Source organism: Canis lupus, chromosome 2 (genome assembly GCF_048164855.1).
Source record: "Canis lupus baileyi chromosome 2, mCanLup2.hap1, whole genome shotgun sequence".
In the NCBI taxonomy this organism is placed as follows: Eukaryota; Metazoa; Chordata; class Mammalia; order Carnivora; family Canidae; genus Canis; species Canis lupus.
In genome coordinates, this window is record NC_132839.1 from 75,228,638 (window position 1) to 75,249,140 (window position 20,503).

Below are 20,503 nucleotides of genomic sequence, written 5' to 3' on the forward strand. Positions count from 1 at the left end.
ACTAGCTCCCAGGACCAGGCAACATCCTTAGCTTCCCCTGGGGCGAGTAGGAAGGGGCACACCCTAGATTGTTCTACTCCCTTTGAAGTAGATGCCATCTGAGTGTGGCCCTTCCTTGCTCTGGGTATTCAGATGTTCTGGACTTAAGTTTCTACTCCTCTTGGCATGGTCATCAGATGTCCACATGGAGACTTTTGGTTTACTTAGAGCTATGCTAGGAGAAGCATGAAATTACTTCCCAAAGGGTGTGGTCCTGCCCCCTCAGAACCAGAAAAAGGAGGCCATGTTTGGACCAGTAACCCATCCTGGAGTGTGTCAGTTTCCTTATTTGTACAGTGGTAAGCATCAGACAAGACTGCCTCTAACAAAATTTCCTTTTTTTTTTTTTTTTAAGTTTTATTTGTTTAAGTAGTGTCTATCTCCAACGTGGGGCTCAAACTCACGACCCTGAGACCAAGAGTTGCACATTCTTCTGACTGAGCCAGACAGGAGCCCCCAGGATTGCCATTTCTGATCAAATATTCTATGAGCCACAGAAGGCTAGGAATACATATAAACTGAGAATTCTGAAATCTTAAGAATCATCGAGAGAGAGAGAGAGAGAGAGAGACTCTGGCACCAACCAACAGGACAGAGAGCTCGCAGGCAAAGGACATTAAGGTTGAAGCCAGTTTCTGCCCATTCCTTGCTCTGTGACCCTTAGGAAATTACTTCTCTCTAGGTCTTAGGTGTCTCCCCCTTAAATTGGAAATGCTGCTATCGACACTGTGGAGTTGTTTTAAGGATTTAATAAATGCACATAGTACATATTAAGTACTACATGCTTGACTGACACATTGCAGCCACTGTGTAAATGGTGAAAGTTACTACGATAACAGCCCATCTTCTGAGCATATGGTTTTTGGAATAGCTGAGGCTCCAGAATAGATCTGACCTAAGGAAGATGGTTTATGAAGCCTTTGAAGTTGGGGAAGGACTAAGAATGCCTTTGAGGATAGAGTAGCTAGCTACTGGAGGATATGATGCAAAGGATGTGATAAGAAACGGAGGTGAAGGGTACTGATGGACGAGACCTTCTATTCACTTACTTCTTCCCCTGTTCCCGGTGTAGATATTTCTGAGGGGAAAAGCTCCTCATTATCAGTATAGTCTTGCATCTTGTCCAGCATTTTCCAGACACAGAGTCAACCTTTGTATTCAAAGACGATGGTGTACTGATGATACATTGTGACTCTTGTTATCCATAATAGATAAGGCGGTGTCTGAAAAGGCCCACTGGGGCTCAGCATTTCTTTCTCCAATATCCCGATATGAAGATGGGTGGTATTTTGCTGCTATCAGTGCTTGTGATGCCCAACGCGTTCAGTGTTTCCGCAGACAGCTGGATCCTCTACAATCTTGTCTTACTGCAGATCTTAACCTAGGCTCCTGTAGGTCTCAGGGAACATTTGAAGTCCTTGAAATTCTTTGCATAATTGCATGTATAGAAGAAGCATGTGTGCATGGGGCGGGGGGGTGGGGTGGGGTGGGGTGGATGGGGAGGGGGGAAGGGCCAGGGGATCCTGGCCAGAGCAAAGGGAGCTGACCTAAGAAAGCTGAACACTGTTGCTGAAGGTGTCTTATAATAGGAAAGAATGTGGGGCCCCTGCATAGCTCAGGTGGTTAAGCGGCTGACTCTTGGTTTTGGCTCAGGTCATCATCTCATGGGTCCTGGGATCGAGCCTGGTGTTGGACTCCGCATTCAGCGAAGGGTCTGCTTGAGGATTCTCTCTCTCTCCTTCTGCCTCTCTGCCTCTTCCCAACTCCCACACGCATATGCATGCTCTCTCTCTCTCATAAATAAATAAATAAATAAATAAATAAATAAATAAATAAATAAATCTAAAAAAATAGGAAAGAATGAAAGTGACATCATGAGATGAAAAAAATGGTAAAATGCAGACACAGAGAGTTCCCCCAATATCTATTGGCTTTAATACCCCCAACACCTTCTTCTTTCCTCTAACAAACAAAACGATGGTGTCTCTTTGGTAAGGTGTGTCACCGTTTTCGGCCAGCTCTTTAAGACAAAAATCAGGATCTTGCTGAATGGTCTGAAGGATATCTGGTGAGTGGCTATGGAGACTTTGCACTTTCTTCATTATTCCTAGAGAGGGCTTTTTTTTTTTTTTTTTTTTTTTTTTAGGTGGAGTGGACCTCGAGAGTCTAAGAAACTTCCCAGGGAAAGAAATGAAAAGTGATTTTGACACCACCAACCTAAAAGTGTTAAAATAAACGTTGACAGGATGAGTTTTTTTTTTTTTTAAAGAAAAGAAGGAAAAGTGCTTGTTTTCCAGATTTTATTGCAAACACAATCAGTTCTTTGTGCTGGCTTTGCCTCCAGGCCAGCAAGAACCACAGGGCCACACCCCAAGGCAGCTTCGATCCTTTCCTTTTCTTCCTCTTCCTCCCCTTCCTCCTCCTCCTCCTCCCCTTCACCCTCCTCCCATTCTTCCCCCTTCCCCCTCTTCCTTCTCCTCTTTTTCTCTTTCTCTCTGTCTCTGGGTCTCTCTCTCTCTCTGTTTCTCAGTCTCTGTTTCCCTCTTTGTTCTCAACCTTACACACACACACACACACACACACACACACACACACATTCATCTTTAAAAGGTACAGTCTTCATTATATCACCAATGTCAAGATTTGGAACATCTTAAGGAGGTGCTGACCACTATAAACCTAGCTTGGGGAAGGAACTGAATTTCGGTTGAATCTGATTAGAAAATACAAAACTTGTCTTTTAGGAAAGGGGAGGAAATCAATTAATAGAATTTGTTGAGCCTCTGTGAGTCCAGAGCTTCTGTTAATATTCTTTCTGAGGGAGTCAAAAGCCCACAGCTCATCATTTACCATATACAACAGAATGCATATCATACCTGGTTGTAGAGGTTGCTCTCTAGAAGTTTATCGACTAGTGTGGGAGACAAGTCTCACATCCCTGAATCAACCAAGGAGAATAAAGTACAGTCAGACTTCTAAGAAGGAAAACATTAAGCAGGCTGAAAGAACACATCAGATCATCAACAGACAAATACTGAATGGCCTTCAGGAGGGGAATGGCTAAAAGTCGTGGTTCCAAATGATGGAGTACTATTCAGCCAAAAGTATGGAAATAAATCTAAATGTAGCTGCCTGGGTAAGCCTCAAAATAGTTTTGAATGAATTAAGCAGTTTGGGGGGATCTGCATAGCATTATATCAAATATGTAAAAAAAACAACCCACATAAATAACATCATTTATTTTGTGTGTATATATGTATATGCGTGTGTATTTCTTTTTAAAGATCTGGAAGGAGACACATTGAACTCAGAATCGCAATTACTTTTTGAGGATGGCAAGATCAGGGTAAGGGTGCTAGTCAAATATATATTTAGTTTCATCTGTTTCATGCTGGTTTTGTAGTTGGTAACTTTGGTGACTAGGACTCTTTTTTTTTTTTAATTTTGTTTATTTATTCATGACAGACACAGAGAGAGAGCAAGAGACACAGGCAGAGGGAGAAGCAGTCTCTCTGCGGGGAGCCTGATTTGGGACTCGATCCCAGGACTCTGGGATTATGACCTGAGCCAAAGGCAGACACTCAACCACTGAGTCACCCAGGCACCTGGGTCTTGAGGCCCAGCTCTCTTCTGCAGAAAGCAGTCAAAGGTTCTGCAAATATCTTGTCTTCTCCAGATGTCCCACATTGAGTTCCTGAGAGCCAGAGCCTTTCTGAGATCCCAAGAGTGAGGTCTCTTCCGCTTTTCTTTGAGATTTCCAGCACAGTACTAAATGAAGACCTACCAGAAGAATGTTACAACCAGCACGGTGCATTTAAATGTTTGTGTTTAGCTATGGGAGTTTAGTGATGAATCCTTTCTCTCCAGTCCTGTCTATGTAGCTCTCTAATACCATCAGATGTCTGTATTTTAAGTCTTGAGCCAACGGTTCTCCTGCTGTACTCCTCCAAGTGGCCCCAGGGAACGAGAAAAAGGTCCTGCAAGAAACAAGCTAATGCACAGATGATGGGAGGGCCCATGAAGGCTAGTTCTAGTGCCTTCCATCCTTCTCCAGGCCAGGCATTTGGATATCAAGCATCTTACCTACAAAGTGGTTCCGTTTCAACACTATGCAGTTGTCCTAGCATATCAAATAGAGAAAATTTTACCTTTTCAATCATCCTCCTTTTCCCCCAGTCAAGGCATTTAAGGCCAAACAGCTTTCAGTACACAGCCCATGCCAGCCCAAACCAAACCTGCTTCTCCCCTCTCCCCACGCTCAAGGAGGGAACCGGGTCAAATCTATCATGACTGTTTCACGGGCCTGTAAAAGGTCTAGCCATTTTATTTTTTACGTAGGAAATGTTCACCCTAGGAAAAAGTTGCAAAGTGGCATAAAATATTAAAATGGCATCTCTTTCACTTTATACAAGGGAAATGGATTTTGTTTTAAAGTCTTTACTTTTGCATTTTGTGAACTACTTGCATAAATATCTGGAGAAGTTAATAGCCTCAGCCAATTATGAACACACTCTTAAAATGTTTTGAAGAGCTTTGTTCCTCCTGTCTCCCTCCTTTTAATATTATATTGAGAGTTTATATATAATCTAAAGTGTTCTCATTATGACAGCACTACTAGTCATTTGAAGAATACATTCATCTAAATAAACACACTCCAAAGTGAACCAAATGCTAATGCACATTTTATTGGATGAAAAGACAAACAATATAATTATACTTGAATTTTAGAAAATCAAAGGTAGTAAAACAAGTTTACACCAGAGCCCAGGGCAGGGTTTATAAGTTAGCCATACACACATTCTCTCCAAGCCACACAAGCCTGGAAAGTTTGCTAAAATGAGCTGAGGGTTACTTCACCAGACTAACAAAAAGGAAAATGTCTATCAGTTTTTCTTTTGTTCTTTCCAGATCCTGCTCAAGTGCACACTGAGCCAGCAGGTTCACCAGAAAGCTATTGAGCATTGGCTGGAACACATTATGCAGGGTGAATTTCTTCTGGAATGTTGCCAAAGGTTTTTTATGCTTCTGTGGTAAGCATTTCTTGAACATTGTCATTTAGCCAAGCAAAGAGCATTTGCTTAAAGGATAGAAAATGTTTAAAAAATCCTGTTTGTTTAAAAGCAGGTTAAATAGCAATATGATCTTAGGGAAGAGAAAAGCACTTATTTCTCTAAGTGACCTGATTAGGTTAGTTTAACTTTTTTGCATTAACCAGATTCTAGTTTTTCCTAAAATAGTTATACATATATTAATACTGTCTTCTAGATAGTATCTTCCAGTGCCTGCTTTTCTTTAATGTGATTAGCTGTTTTTCAAAACTAAAATTTCACTTTAGAGAGTTCACACATGTTTGTGTATATAGGAGCTACTAGTAATAGCTAAGAGAATTTGGAAGTGCAGAGAACATACTAAAATAGAATTTCTTTTTTTCACTTTCAATTCTAGAACTATGCCATAAAAAATTAAAAAGGAAAGCATAAAAATGACTTTAAATTAGAGCAGATAATATTTTAAAAGTATTGCAAATCTGACTATAAATTCCAGTTCAAATTTTTGACATGTAAAAAATACAATACAGGGGACACCTGGCTGGCTTAGTTGGTTAAGCGTCTGCTTTTGGCTCCAGTCATGATCCTGGGGTCCTGGGATCAAGCCCCGCATCAAGCCTCACATCAAGCTCCCTGCTCAGGGAAACTGCTTTCCCTCTCCCTCTACCTGCTGCCCTACCCCCCTCCCACCACTTGCGCTCTCTCTCTTTTTCTCTCTGTCAAATAAAAAAAAAATCTTTATTAAGTAGTACAATACATAAGCATGTCCCCAGAAATTACTCTCTAGTGAATAGTAAAATCTGATCCCTACCCACCTCACTTTAACAAAGCTTTAATTTGTACCAAAGTTCTCATCATACTGTCTGTAATATCCAGTAATATATAAGGGCTCTCTCTAAATTTGTCAAAGAGAGATCCTAAATATAAGAATTTGAATATTGTCTCTGCCATTCACTAGTTGTATGATCTTGCTTAAATTACTTGACTTATGCAAAATAGGAATGATGACATTTATCATGGGGCTGCCTTGAAGATGGAAGATGTCTGTAAGGAGTCTCAAGTGGTTGGTAAAGGCTTAAAAAACGATTAGTTTCTTTCTTGTCTTCCCCAATCCATTCCACTACTACAAATCAATCTGGAGGCTTAAATAGGCAAAACTGCGATAAGTTTGGATTGTGTTGTTTTAGTGTTAGGATCTTTCTAGCTCTTGCATTTTATATTTGGATGTGAAATGTACAAGTTTCTGTAAACACTCTTCAACCAAATTAATCTTTTTTGTTTGTTTGTTTTGATGAAGGTGGGACTGATTCTGATATGGGGGAACTCAATGATAATGCAAAAGAACTTTTTTCTCAAGAGCTGACTCTCTCACGAAAATGCACTCAGTGAAAAGTAAATAGGATCCCTCCTCCCTCTTATTTTTTTTTTTATATTTTTATTTTTATTTATTTATGATAGTCACAGAGAGAGAGAGAGAGAGGCAGAGACATAGGCAGAGGGAGAAGCAGGCTCCATGCACCGAGAGCCCGATGTGGGATTCGATCCCGAGTCTCCAGGATCGCGCCCTGGGCCAAAGGCAGGCGCTAAACCGCTGCGCCACCCAGGGATCCCTCCTCCTCCCTCTTAGTGTTTACGTTAACTCATAAGGAAAAACCTGGCAATTCTCCTTTTATACCTAAATCCTGTGGAACTTGCTGCCTCCTGTATTTAAGTTTGAGCTATGATCCTAAACTTGGCTCCCTTCAGTTGAGGTCTGTCAGGTACTTGGTGTGTTCCCGCAACTGAACTTCCCATCTGTAACCTGCACCTGCAGTTTGCGGTGTACAGCCCAGATAGCTCTGTTCTTCTGGGCCTCCTGGGTCCCCGGCAGCACCGGCCATTGCCTTTCATACCCCGTTTCTCAGCTAGTTTAGACCCTTACAAACATTTGGGTGTTCTAGTTTCTGTGACTTTGTTTTGGTTCTTTAAAAACAGCTCTTCCCCCACCCCTGGCACATCACCATTTCTCCAAGGCACTCATTGTGAGATGGGAAGGCCGGTGCCTGTCATTTGCATTCCAGATTGAAACGAACAGAATCTAGACTTTTTTCTTTCTTTCCTCTCTCCTTCTCTCTCTTTCTCTCTTGGTGTCATGACAAACAAAAGAGGATATGAGACATTTTAATTCTTTTGTCAAATGTGCAAGTGTCAACTCCAGGAGATGTTGAATTTTCCTCACTTACTTTGAGTTGTTTATGTAAACTGTAATTCCTACTTTGAACATTACTTTGATATTGAGGGAAGCATGAATTTGGTGGAGACGTTGGGAGGGAAAGCAGGGATGTGGAAAAGCGACATCTTTCTCATTTGCCCAGAGACGTTTAATTTCTGGAAAGAACATACATAATGGCAAGTAAAATGGCCCGGTCTCTGGGGCCAAGAAATTGTGTTGTGTGTGTGTGTGTTGTGTGTGTTGAAGCCGTTAGGGTAGAGGCTGATGGTATAGACATCCTACCCCAGTGTCTGCTTCGTGGCTGCTTCTCCTTCACAGTATGCTCTCCCAAGGTGGAGTCACTTGCTGATGGATCCAGGGTCTTTGGATAAAGAAGAATAAATCCGATAAATAAATTCATAGCGGTTGATTTAATTGCTTTAAGAAATCATTCAAAAAGAGAATGTCAGGAAAAGGTGTGAGCAAAATAGCACCCTCCCTCAGATTCTGGCTCAGGGATGGAGTTGGAGGCAGAAGTGATGTAAAATAATGTAAAAGGGAATTCTTAAATATTTAAAAATATTTCTTGAGAGGATAGTGCTGAGAATCTATGGGTCAATATAATGCTTCTTAACATAAGTTTTTTTTTAAAGATTTCATTTTTTAAATTAATTAATTAATTTATTTCTAAAGATTTCTTTATTTGAGAGAGAGAGACAGAGCCAGAGACAGAGAGAGGGGCAGAGGCACAGAATCTCAAGCGGACTCCCCACTGAGTGCAGAGCTCCCACGTGGGGCTTAATCTCACTACCCTGAGACATTGACTTAAACCAAAACCAAGAGTCCGACACTTAACTGACTGAGCCACCCAGGTGCCCCAAGGTTTTATTTTTAAGCAGCTACTATCATTATACGTTTTGGTTAAGGTTAAACATTAAGATTTAGAGAGTTCACAGCTCAGGCATCAGCATTTCTTCCTACTTTCATTCTTCTCCCCACTGCCTTTTTCCTCTCTTCCCCTCTTCTCTTTTGCAATTAGCAGGAGACTTGTCTTCTTCAAGATGCTCATGATATAGTAAAGAAGGCCTCCAGGGCAAACATGCATGCAGGTAGCCCAGACTGGAAAGAGTATGTACTAGCCAAAGAGAACACAGAAGCAGTCAGTCCTGAAGGGCTTCATGGAGGAAGTGTCTTGCAGATGACAAGACAGACAGGAAGTGAGACTGTGCTGGTGATGAGATCCTGTGAAACTGGTTTGGGCAAAGGAAAAAGCATAGGAACACTACTGCAATATGAATGCTGGGCAGTTGTTGAGAGTTTATTATGTGTAGCCACCTGCTAAGTATTTTACATGGATTGTCTCATTTAATTGTCACATGAAACCTTTGGGGCAGATTTTCTTCCTATTTTAATCAAGGGAAAAATTGAGGCAGAGCAATGTTATGCTACTTGCCCACAGTTGCACAGCTAGACAGTGGTATGCCAGGATTTCAATTTCCTGAGTCTGGGCTTTTAACATCTTTGTAGAAAGGATCTGTTTTTGTTGGGGGGGTGGAGGGGGGAAAGGCAGGATGGGATTTCAGTGTTTTTGTTTTTGTTTTTTTTTAAATCCTTTGCTTATATTTACATGGAAGCGAAATTTTTCTTCAATTTTTCTTCTTGGGGTGTGTGTGTGTGTGTGAGAAAGGTAATTTGTAGATGGTTTGGACAATAGGGAGGGATGTGCTTAGAGGTGGAACAGTTAAGAGACCCACCACTATCCCAGGTAAAAGATATTGATGATGATGGTAATGATGCTGGTTATTATTTTATCGAGCACTTACTATGCACCACATATCTTCACTTAATCCTTACAATGGCCCCATGAGATAGATAATTATCTTTTCAACTTACAAATGAAGAGACTGAGACTCTCAGAGGCTAAGTAACTTGTTCAAGGTCACACTGCAGGTAAGAGGTAAAACCAGGATAGGGGTACAGGTTGTCTGATTTCAGACTCAACCCTTTTTTTTTTTTTTTTTTTTTCAGACTCAACCCTTAAGCTTAGGCAGCATGCAATATTAAGTGGCATAGACATTCTTACGGGGGTGTGAGGCTCCTGAGGTGTTATCCAACTCTGGAGATGTCTAGGAAAAAATAGAAATATATACACTTGGAAGCATGAAAGTTGACAGATGAATGAAACCAAGGGAATAAATATGTGGAGGAAAAGCTGTGTGGAAATGGTGTCCTGGAGACCATTTCACAGGAGACAAGACTGAATGAAAGACCCTTAGAGGGTGGGGAATCAAGATCCTGCCCCTCAGTTCTACAGCTTGCCTACTGAGTAGTGATAGATAAGCTCCTCACCTAGCATTTTATCCTCTGACTCTATAAAAGTGAAGAAAGGAACCCACATTCCTTTTTTCTTAATATTTTTTTATTTTTTAAGTAATCTCTACACCCATCATGGGGCTCAAATTACAACCCCAAGATCCACAGTCACATGCTCTACTGACTGTGCCAGCCGGGTACCCCAGAACCCACATTCCTAAATGGCTTTACACAATTTTTTTTGTGATCATTAGTGAGGTGTGGACATACACACCCTTTAAGAACTCCAAAGTTCTTTACAATCTAATGTGTATGGAGATAAGAAGGGAGCAGTGGAGGGGTCTGAATCCAACAAGTGGGCTGAGGATACTGGGAGAATGGAGCTGTGAGCTTTTTAAAATGTAGCAAGAAGGAAGTTACCTAGATATGCTTGTGGGTTGGGTCCAGATGGAAACCCTGGAAGAAATACCACACTAAGATTTAAAAGTAGGATAAGAGAGAGGAACAGGAAGAGAAAAACTCAGGAATGTAAGTGAAGAGGTTGGTGCCATGGGAGGAGCCCCAGCCTGGGTCTATAAGTCAGACTCCTGCCCTACCCTTGACCCTAAAAGGTTCTTTGCCTGAGAGTACACAGCTTCCACTTTCTGGGCCTCAGGCTTCACCTTTGTAAAAATGATAGTATAGTTGGTTGTCACGGCTGATGAACCCACAGCCCAAATGGAATGACAAGTATTACTACGCATCACGCCAGTCCGTGGTTGTGTGGAATGTTGTACTGAGAAGGGGAGTGAGGCCAGGAAAACAGAAGTCAGGGTGGATAAGTGAAATCTGCTGGTGGTGTGCGGCAGGGGAGGTGCTTCATTCAGGCCTCACATTTATCCCCTCTAGCCCTGGCCTCCCAAAACAGGAGACTCCGAATCCAGGAAACTGAAGTGTCTGAGGAAAGTCCTTTCTGGAATTCTGGGGACAAGGCAATCATTGCTCATGAGATGTCAGCCATGTGGCCTTACCTGTGGGGGCAGACCTGGGCTCTTGGGAAAATCTCTGCTTTGTGAGGAGGCTAAAAGAGAGCACACTAGGAGTGGCCAGATTCTTCTGATAGGTGACTCCTGGGGTCTGGGCCAAGAAAGGGTTTTGGACAGGAAGGGGATTCACAACAGGGCATGCTTGAGAGGAATTGTTTAAGACTTTAAACCCTTGCCAAGACAGAGAGCATGAGACTGGGCCTATAAGTTCCTTTAGCTATATATAGTGTGTAACCTGAAAACGCCTCCCTGGGCAGCATTTGTGTTTTTGACCCCACAGTGTGTGCCTCATGTGGAGGATGGAGTGGGGGAAGGGATTCTGCTGGGGACAGACAAAAGTGGGGAGGCACTGGCTTTGAAGACCACATTTCCTCCCTTTTTATGCCTGGGGTGTAACCAGAGACCAGAGTCAACAAGGAATCTGGCTCAGGACTGCTTTTGTTTGCAGCTCTCCATGGGGCGTGACTTGCTTTTTTCAGAGGTCAGTGAATTGTAAATTGTGTAATTTTGGGTTCTGCTGAACTACCATAGGGGAGACATTTGAGGGGGTTGGCAAGAGAGGGGTGGATGGTGACACTCAGGCATCTAGGAAACGTTTACTGTCTCTAAGACCAGACACGGCCACATGGAATTCTCTCATTTATAGACAAGCAGAAAATACATGTGAATTTGAGTGCTAACACCTGAATTTACTTTGGTAAATGGATCTATGTCAAGTATTCGAAATAAGATGATATCCTGAGTTCAGGAGGAGCAAAACAGTAAAACCAATGATTTTGTATGTTTGATTGCACTTTTCTGGCTACAACTATTTGTGGTCTCTGAAGCTATATACATATATATAGCTGGGAAGGGTACATGCTGGGAACTGCTAAAGGTCTCAGTCATTTTCCATATACATTTTCCTTCCCCTCCCCCACTTCCCCCCTGCTTAGCACAAGACCTGATATTTATTCATGCACTCAACAGATATCTGTTGAGCATTTATCTTACTCCAGTCACTGTTCTAAGGACTGGGGGTAAAGAAATCAAGCAAGCTCTTGCTCTCTTAGAACTTAGAATCTATTGGGTTGGGGCAGACAAAAAGATTAATATATTATACAATATATCAAGTAGCAAGGCATCCTCTGAGGAAACACAAAGGAAAGGTGCAGAAGATAGAGAGGGGTGGAGAGGGGTGGTTTCTCTAGGGAAGTGGAGTTGGAGAAGAGTGAGGGGGTGACCCCTGAGGCTCCATGGAAGGTAGCATGTCCAAGACCAAGATAGAGGGTGTGTTCCAGGGAGGGTGCAAGGGAATTGGTGGGAGGTGAGGTCAGGGCAGAATCAGAGGCAAAGGCAGACCTTGTAGGTCACTGTGAGAACTTAGAGTTTTATGCTGAAGGAGACAGGAAGCTTATGGAGGATTTTCAGCAGAAGAGAGACAGGATCATTCTGGCTACAATTTTTAAAATAAGTTGAAGAGGGCAAAGATGGAAGCAAGAGGAGAGGGTAAAATAATCTAAGCAAGAAATGACAGTAGCTTAGACTGAGGATTTACCAGATTCTAAATATTTTAAAGGAATAGTTGGCAGGATCTTGAGATGAGTGGAATGTGAAAGTAGAAGGAGAGAAGTAAAGATGAGTCAAAGACTTGGATCTGAGCAGTTGGAGGAATAGAGCTGTTGCTTACTGAGATAGGGAGGAAGAGGTTGGAAATAAGGGATCCAGCATTTGGTTTTAGAATTGCTAAGTTTTGGGGATCCCTGGGTGGCTCAGTGGTTTAGCACCTGCCTTCAGCCCAAGGCATGATCCTGGAGCCCTGGGATCGAGTCCCACATCGGGCTCCCTGCATGGAACCTGCTTCTCCCTCTGTCTGTGTCTCTGCCTCTCTCTCATGAATAAATAAATAAAATCTCTAAAAAAAAATTGTTAAGTTTAAGATACCGGATAAACAACTAGTAGAGATACATGAATCTGGAGTTCACAGGAGAGGATGGGGCTACCGGCATAAATTTGGAAGTGGAAAGCACGCGGAAAATTAAAGCTATAGGTGGGTGGAGGCCACCTAAGAAGAGGGAATATAGGTGAAGAGGAAGAGCAATCCAGGAGTGATCCTCAGGGATTCCAGCACTAGTGGTTGGAGATATGAGAAGAACCAGCTAAGGTGATGAGGAGGAACCAGTGAGACAGGAAGAGAGAGTGATCTCCCAGGAAACAAGGCGAGAGGCTGTTTCAAGAAGGGAGTGTCCAACTGGGTCAGATGTTGCTGATAGATCAAGTATGAAGAAGACTCAAGTTAATCAGTGGATTTGGAACATGGAAGTCATTGGTAAGTTTCACAAAAGCAAGTTTAAGTGGAACTGTGGGGATGAAAGCCTGATCTGGAGTGGCTTCATAACATTACAGAAAAAAAATAAGGGGAGATAATGAATATGTAGACAATTCTTTCAAGAGATTTTATTATGAAGAGAAGTCAACAACAACAACAAAAATTGAGGCAGTTGCTGGAAGAAGAAATATCTGTCTCTAGTATGGCCCAATAGCATGCCAGGAACTGGTTTTTAAAACAGTGGGTTTTTCTTTTCTGAAGAAGGCAGTTCCAGAAGAACCCTAGAAATCTATCTTGTGACTCTCCTATTGGGGCTGGCTAAAGACTCTATGCAGTTTCCCTACCTGTTACAGGGAGCTCTGGCATCACTGGGTCTGCTGGATGGTAGGAGTCAAGGGCACTCTGCAGGGCAGCCTAGATCTGCTGCAAAGCCTTCTCTTGCTCTGGGTCCCACTCAAAACTACAACCATCTTGAATCACCCAATACATTTGTTAGGAGCAGTATCCCCTATTGCAAGTTATGTTTCTCCAAAACCCAAAGGGGTTCACAAAGCATTAGATTCTTTAGCAGTAGCAAGACCAAGGTGTAATAACTTGTCCTTTACCTCTCAGGGATGTCTTTTTTTTTTTTTTTTTAAGATTTTATTTTATTTATTCATAGACACAGAGAGAGAGAGGCAGAGAAACAGGCAGAGGGAGAAGCAGGCTCCACCCAGGGAGCCCGATGTGGGACTCGATCCGGGGTCTCCAGGATCACACCCCAGGCTGCAGGCTGCGCCAAACCGCTGCACCACCAGGGCTGTCCCTTTCGGGGATGTCTTGACGTGCCTTGGATCATCAAAATTCCTAAACAATTTGCTAGTATGGGAAGTACTGCAGGATCCATTTTCAAGGGAACCCAGGCTTTGGGTCTGAAATCTGGCTCAGATTGGGTTATTGTGGGCACCTCAGCCTTCTCCTTAAAAGCTCTTAATTTTTATTTTTTTGGCTTATTCTACAAGTCATGCAGCACTCTATTGGCTGCTCATCTAACTCACTCCTAAGAACACCACGATCTATTAACCATCATCAAAACCTCTGTGGGTGGAGGCACCCTGGTCGTGCCTCTGGCCTTGCTGCCTGTTATGGTTTATGTCTGTTTGTAGTTAAGCACTGGCATCTGGCCTTTGTTATTCTGGGATCTCATCATTCCCATTGACACGAGGGAGCCCACTTATATGGCTGAGTCACCTATACTCAGTCAGACCCACAGCAGAAAGTCATCACTAGGCTTCTCAAAGACGATGGCCCTCACCGAGGTATTCTTTACTGCCTAGCAAAGATAATGTTCTTTGAACCCTTTCAAGAAGCATAGGTCTCACATGACAGATTTGTTCTGCTATTCCTGTCCGCTAAGCATTGTGTGCTCTTCTTCAGTTTCCTGCCGGGGCACTCCAGACTCTGCCCAAAATCTACTGTAAGGTATCATCAGGTCCAAGCCTCGAAGAGCCATTCAGAAACACACTAGTACTAACTGTAGAGGGAGGTTCCCAGTCAACTACCTCTTTCTTGCTTTTGTATTCTGCTCCCCTCCTCGTTCTCCTGTTTATCATCCTCAAGATCACTCCCACCCATGTCCCCCTAGTTCACGCTGACACATCCCAGCCACATCCTGCAGCTCTGTCTGAGGATAAGATGTTTTCTGCTGGATCTGGCATTCTATTTCTCTATTTCACTCGGGCTGCCTCAAGACTAGTTATTGGTGCAGGAGCAGTGAATGGAGGCAGAAGCAGATCTTCAGGAGAAAAGCATAATTTTGCGATAGTCACTGTCAAGAATCTAGTCTTGCCCAGATCTGGAGAAGAAACCAGAAGCAACATTCAGATTAATATCAGTCAACTGATGGGATATCTGGGATGGAGTTAGAGAAGCCAAGGAATGTCCCCCAGGCTCTAGGCTTCTCCCTGAAGGATTAGGAGGAAATTGTGGTGGCAAAGTATGTGTGAGGCCAGAGAGCACTGTGGGAAGTAGGGTCAGTGGACTCTATCTGGTGAGTTTTCATAGGTGGCTGTACAGTCCCAGAACTCTCATTCCAGTGAGCAGAACTACATCAATCATTCATTCATTTGTCTATTCATTAATTTAACATTTGAAAGCCTCTTATACTAGGTGCTTGGGTTCAAGACAAAAAAAAAATCTGTCTTTATTTTTCAGAAATTCAGAGTGTAGTGGGGCATGGACAGAAATGCCATTCGCCACTTACTATTACATGTGATAGAGTAGAGGATGTACAGGGTTTTGTGGGAGTCAAGACAAAATAAGAAAAACACTTGCCTGGTGTGTACGTACACAAAGGAGGAGTTACATAACATCTTGTTTAGTTTCTTATCCTGGCACGCTTCCAGAGCCACTTGACCACAATCACTGGTCATGGATAACATAAAGAATCTCCATTTGGTAGCTGAGAGGAGTGTAAAGTCAACCTTCCTTTTTGTTCTCCACATCCATGCCTAGTTTCTTAATCTGTTTTTGTGACACATCTCTTGTCCCCCAATTTCATTGTCCTGAATCTCTTCTCTACTTTTATACCTGATGTGCTTTCAGAGATCTCCTGAATCCCTCTTGCCCAAAGCCCAGGCTTTTGGGTAAATCCTTACTCCCTGTCCTCTGTACCTGCCCAAGGGGAAGGGAAAAATGTCTTAACATGTGCACCAGTCAGGCATGTTGATTATCTAATTTCAGCCTTCCATTGTTTCCATTCTATAAATGAAGCCAAGGGACGTTAAGGAATTTGCCCAAATTCACATAGACAAGAAGAGAGCAGGATTTTCTTTCTTTTCTTTCCTTCTTTTTTTTTTTTTTCTTATTTATTTATTCAGGAGAGACACAAGACAGAGGCAGAGGCAGAGGGAGAAGCAGGTTCCTTGCAAGGAGCTCGATGTGGGACTCCATCCCAGGACCTGGGATCACGACCTGAGCCAAAGGTCAAGTGGTTGAGCCAATGCTCAACCAGTGAGCCACCCAGGCGCCCAGAAAACAGGATTTTCAATGAAGATCCAATATTCAGAATACTGACCCATATCTTAAATGCTCCCAGATGATTAAGTACCTGGAAAAATTCTGTCACAAAGATTTTCTGTTCAGTTTCCCAAAAGAAGAGAAGAAGAACTAAAAGGCTGCTTTGTAATTTTAAAACCTCTTCATATTTCCTATCAAAAATTTGGTCCCCTCCAGGTACCCCCAGACTCATAAGGCACTTACATCTCTCCTCCAGGGTATAAAAGTATATGAATTTCTCATGACTATAAATGTAGTAGTGGAATTCCTGGGTCACATAATGTGCGTATGTGTATATATATATATGCAGATATATACTTACTGAGTAAATATCACCTAACACTTTTTCAAAGTGATTGCACCAACTTACATTTCCACCAACAGTATATGTGCTGATTATTCTCATCAGCATTTGGTATGGTCGGTCGGTCATTTGAATTTTAGCCATACCGGTGAGTTTGTAGTGAATCTCATTGGGGTATTAATTGTATTTACCTGATTATCGATGAAGTTGAGCACATGATGTAATAAGTAGAATATTTGAAATAGACTTTTCTTTTGAAGATACTTTCTTTCAGATTAAGGAAGTCCAAAGCGTACGGTTTCCTTTTACCACGGCTTTAGCTGCATTAAAACAATTTGATTTGTCATGTTTTCATAATTACTCTGTTCAAAGTATTTTCTAGCTTCTGTTTGAAACTGTAGGTTTGTTTAGAAGTGTATTTTAAAATTTCCAAACATGATTTTCTGAATATTGTTTTGTTATTGATTTCTAGCTTAATTCTGTGGTAAGATAACATATTCTGCATGTTTTTAGTCCTCTGACATTTGTTGGGGCTTGCTTTAAGGCCCCAATTTTTAAATTTTGGTACATAAAAGAAATGAGTATTCTTTAGACGTTGGGAGTGGTGTCCTTACAGTCCCACTAAGTCAATTTTATAAATATGTATATACTCCTGTGAATATGAACTAACTTTTGTCTAACTTTTGTCTACCATATCAGACACAGATAAATAAAATTTGAGGCTATGCATTTAGTTCCATACAACTCTTATATCTTCTTGATGAGTTTAATTTTTATCAGTTTGAAATCAATCTCTTTGTCTTTAGTAATGCTTTTAGCCTTAATATATAGTTTTCTAATACTGATATCATATCTTTGAGAAATCTTAAGCTTTAGATTTGTCTTTTGTAAATAGCATATACAATTCAGTGTAATTCTGTGAGACAATCTTTGGCTGTTAAACAGGGAATTTAAACATTTGTATGTAATCTAATTTCTGATTTTGAAAATTTAAATCTGCCATCTTGCTCAGCTCTTCAATTTGTAGCACTTGTTCTCTATTCCATTTCTTTTAGTTCTTGCTTTCATTGCATTGATGGAGGACTTTAAAGTTTTATTTGAATCCTATAAAATCTTGTAGCGGTTGTACTAGATATTGCAATATGCAACCTTAACATATAATAAATTCAGTATTAATTGGTTCCTTTCTCTTTTCTTGGACAATGTATGGACCTTAACACACCATAACCCTATTATTTCACTCCTGACTTAATTTTCTGGCAATGCATTATAATTCTTTATATAATTCTCCACAAGATATTTTTTGTATTGTTTTATATTTTTCATTCCTTTCTGCATTTTTGACCTTTTATCTGGAACCATTTCCTCTTGCCTGAAGGCTATATATATTAGTTCAGATCTTTGGGGATGAATCAAAAATCATCCCCCAAAAAACTGGAGAAGTTTTGGTTTGTTGGAACAGTTCTCTTTTCAATTTATATACTCTGGGAATAGAATTCAGAGTTGGCAGTTAATTTCTTTTATTATTCTTATTATTATCTTATTATTTTGAAGCTATTTTCCCATTGTCTTTTGGCTTCCAGTGTTGTTGTTGAGAAATTAGCTGTTGGTCTAATTACCACTCCTTTAATGGCAATCTGTCTTTTTTCTCTGGCTGCTTTTAAAATATTTTCTTTGTGTATGATATTTAGCAGTTTTCCTATAAAGTACCATGGTTTTCCTTTGTTTAACTAGTTTGGGATTTCTCGGGTCTGTCGACTGATGTGTTTAATTTGTTTTGGAAAAGTCCCAGCTCTTAACTCTTCAAGTTGTATTTCTGTTCCATAATCTCTGTCCTCACCCTCTGGGACTTCAACTAACATACATTAAGACTTTTCATGGATCTTTTATGTCAGTGCCATAGTCTAAGAAAAGGCAAATACTAAGGTTTGAGCGCAACCATTTTTGATGCTTTTATAACAACTGGCAGACTGATTTTATGCCATGAATCTAATAAACATGTGGGCTTATATTAAAATGTCTTTTTCTTATTTCATTGTTCTACTGATTTATTCAACTGCATTTTATAGAACTATCAGTTTGTGACATTTGGATATTTTAAAAAATTCACTTAGGAAGTGCTTTTCTAGGTCTCTTACCCTCTCTTCTAATTTTTCTTTTATTTTTTCTCTCTATGCTTCATTCTGGATAATTTTTTCCATATTACAAAATCTCTATCTGTATGTAACTGACTATTAAGTCTATTCACACGCAGATTTAATATATTCCATATGTATCTTAATTATTTATTACTTTTTAGTTCTAGCATTTTCAGTGTATCTTTTAAAAAATAGTTTTCAGTTCTCTGCTAAAAATTTCAAGGTTGAATTTTCTTTCCTTCAATAAATTAAGTGTAGTTTTATTTATTTTTTTTAAGTATGTGAAAATTCTAAAATCTGAGTCTCTGCACTCTATGGCTGTATTTTCTTGTTTTCATTTATGTGGTTTTTGTTTCCTTGAATTTTTTTTTTTTTTGCCATGCTTTTTTGTTTTGTTTTGTTTTGCTATGTGTGTATGTATGTTCAGATATTTTCAGTGTAAAGGGAAGGGGTTTTCACTCTTTCCTGCTCCTGTGGGATATCTACATCCTTGATTTCCTCATAAGAAGAAAATGTGTAGGATAATAAATGCTTGCTATTAGTTTGCTTGTTTGTTTGCTTTAAAAGCTTCCTATTTTAAGCTGCTTAGTTTGGAGTCATTTGTTGCTAATAGATAGCTAACTAATATACTTCAGTTTGAATACCAGCATTACCCTTTACTAGATTGGCATCCTTGGACATAGGACTTCACCTTTTGAAGCCTGTTTACTTTTTATTTTTTTAAAAATGGTAATAATAGCTACTTACAGTGCTGTTGAAGCCCAGTCTCTGTTACATAGTAAATTCTTAATAAATAACTATTTTAATTTTTATTACATTTATTATTAAGTAAAGTGAATGCTTAAGAACAAAGAAAGCTATAGAGCCACTATAAAAAGCAAGCACAAAAACTTACAAAGAATAGCCACCTTGGATCATTAAGTTTAGGGCCAAGAAGCTTTATCTGCTTTCTAGACCCTAAGAACATAGTTGTGTCAGAGTCTACATAACGAGGATCATGAATTGTCCATAAAAGGTCAAACAGAATCTATGTACTATCATTTCCTTTTTTTTTTTTTTTTTTAAGACAGGAAACACACTAAATATGTCATATACATTTACTTGTCTTCTTTAACAATGTGTTTGTACTTAAGGAAGTTTCAGCAATCTAGAAAGTTCTTTTCTCTGGAGCAGTGGTTCTCAAACTATCATGCATCAGAATCACTTAAAGGGCTTACTGAACATAAAATGTTGGACTCCACTCCCAAAGATTTTGATTTTATAGGTTTGTATTATGGCCTAAGACTTTGCATTTATAACAGATTCCTAGGATGATGCCAATATTGTTGGTTTGTAGCCACTTTTTGAGGACTTCTGCTTTGGAACATCTTTGTCTCTGATAAATGAAGCATTATAAATGTGTTAAAGAAGAAGCAGTTCTAATATTAGGCAAAATATAGAGTAAAAGAAAATCCAATTGCTTTACAAGGATGTACAAGACCCTGATGTACAAGACTTTATTTTGCACTGTTTCTTATTTCCACTTGGCCTTCATTCTATTCCTCAAAGACACCAAGCCCATTTCTGTCTCAAGGCTGCACTTGTTCCCTCTGCCTGAGGCTCTTCTCTCCCAGATTATGGCCTCTCTGTATATCATCATTGAAGGCCTAGCTCCAAATGTCACCTTTTCAGAGAGGCATTCTCTATCTAAAGGAACCATCTTCTCTCAACATTTCCCACTCTCCTAATTTATTCCTTTCATGTCATGTATTATGATCTGAAATTGCCTTTTTGTTTCCTTATTGTAAATCTTCAATGTAACAGACACCTTGTCTCTTAAGTTCTTTGCTATCTCCAGCATGGAATGGGCCCTAGTATGTAGCAGGTGCCCAGGAGATATCTGTTGGTTGGAAACAGCAATGTTTTTATAACCTAGTTTCTGAAAGGAGGTGAAGAATGCTAGTAACCTGGGAAATATGGAATATGGTCCCTCCCTAACCTGCTCCCTACATGTTACAGATGTCAGGATTCTCTCCAGTTTATAATGCGAAGGTAAGGGGTTAGTGCTTTTCCCTCCCCAGGGGTGTCTTCTACACTCTTGATTGCCTCATAAAAAGACAAG

At 40.5% G+C, this 20,503-nt stretch overlaps 1 long non-coding RNA gene across 1 annotated transcript in view; it reads left to right on the plus strand.

Moving 5' to 3' along the window:
- Positions 1–4,953: 4,953 nt before the first annotated feature.
- LOC140610518 (uncharacterized) overlaps positions 4,954–20,503 on the plus strand; it is a 107,959-nt gene continuing 92,409 nt past the window's right edge. The window contains exon 1 of the long non-coding RNA XR_012012141.1: positions 4,954–5,069. This is a non-coding gene — a long non-coding RNA (uncharacterized lncRNA). The remainder of the gene's footprint in view (positions 5,070–20,503) is intronic.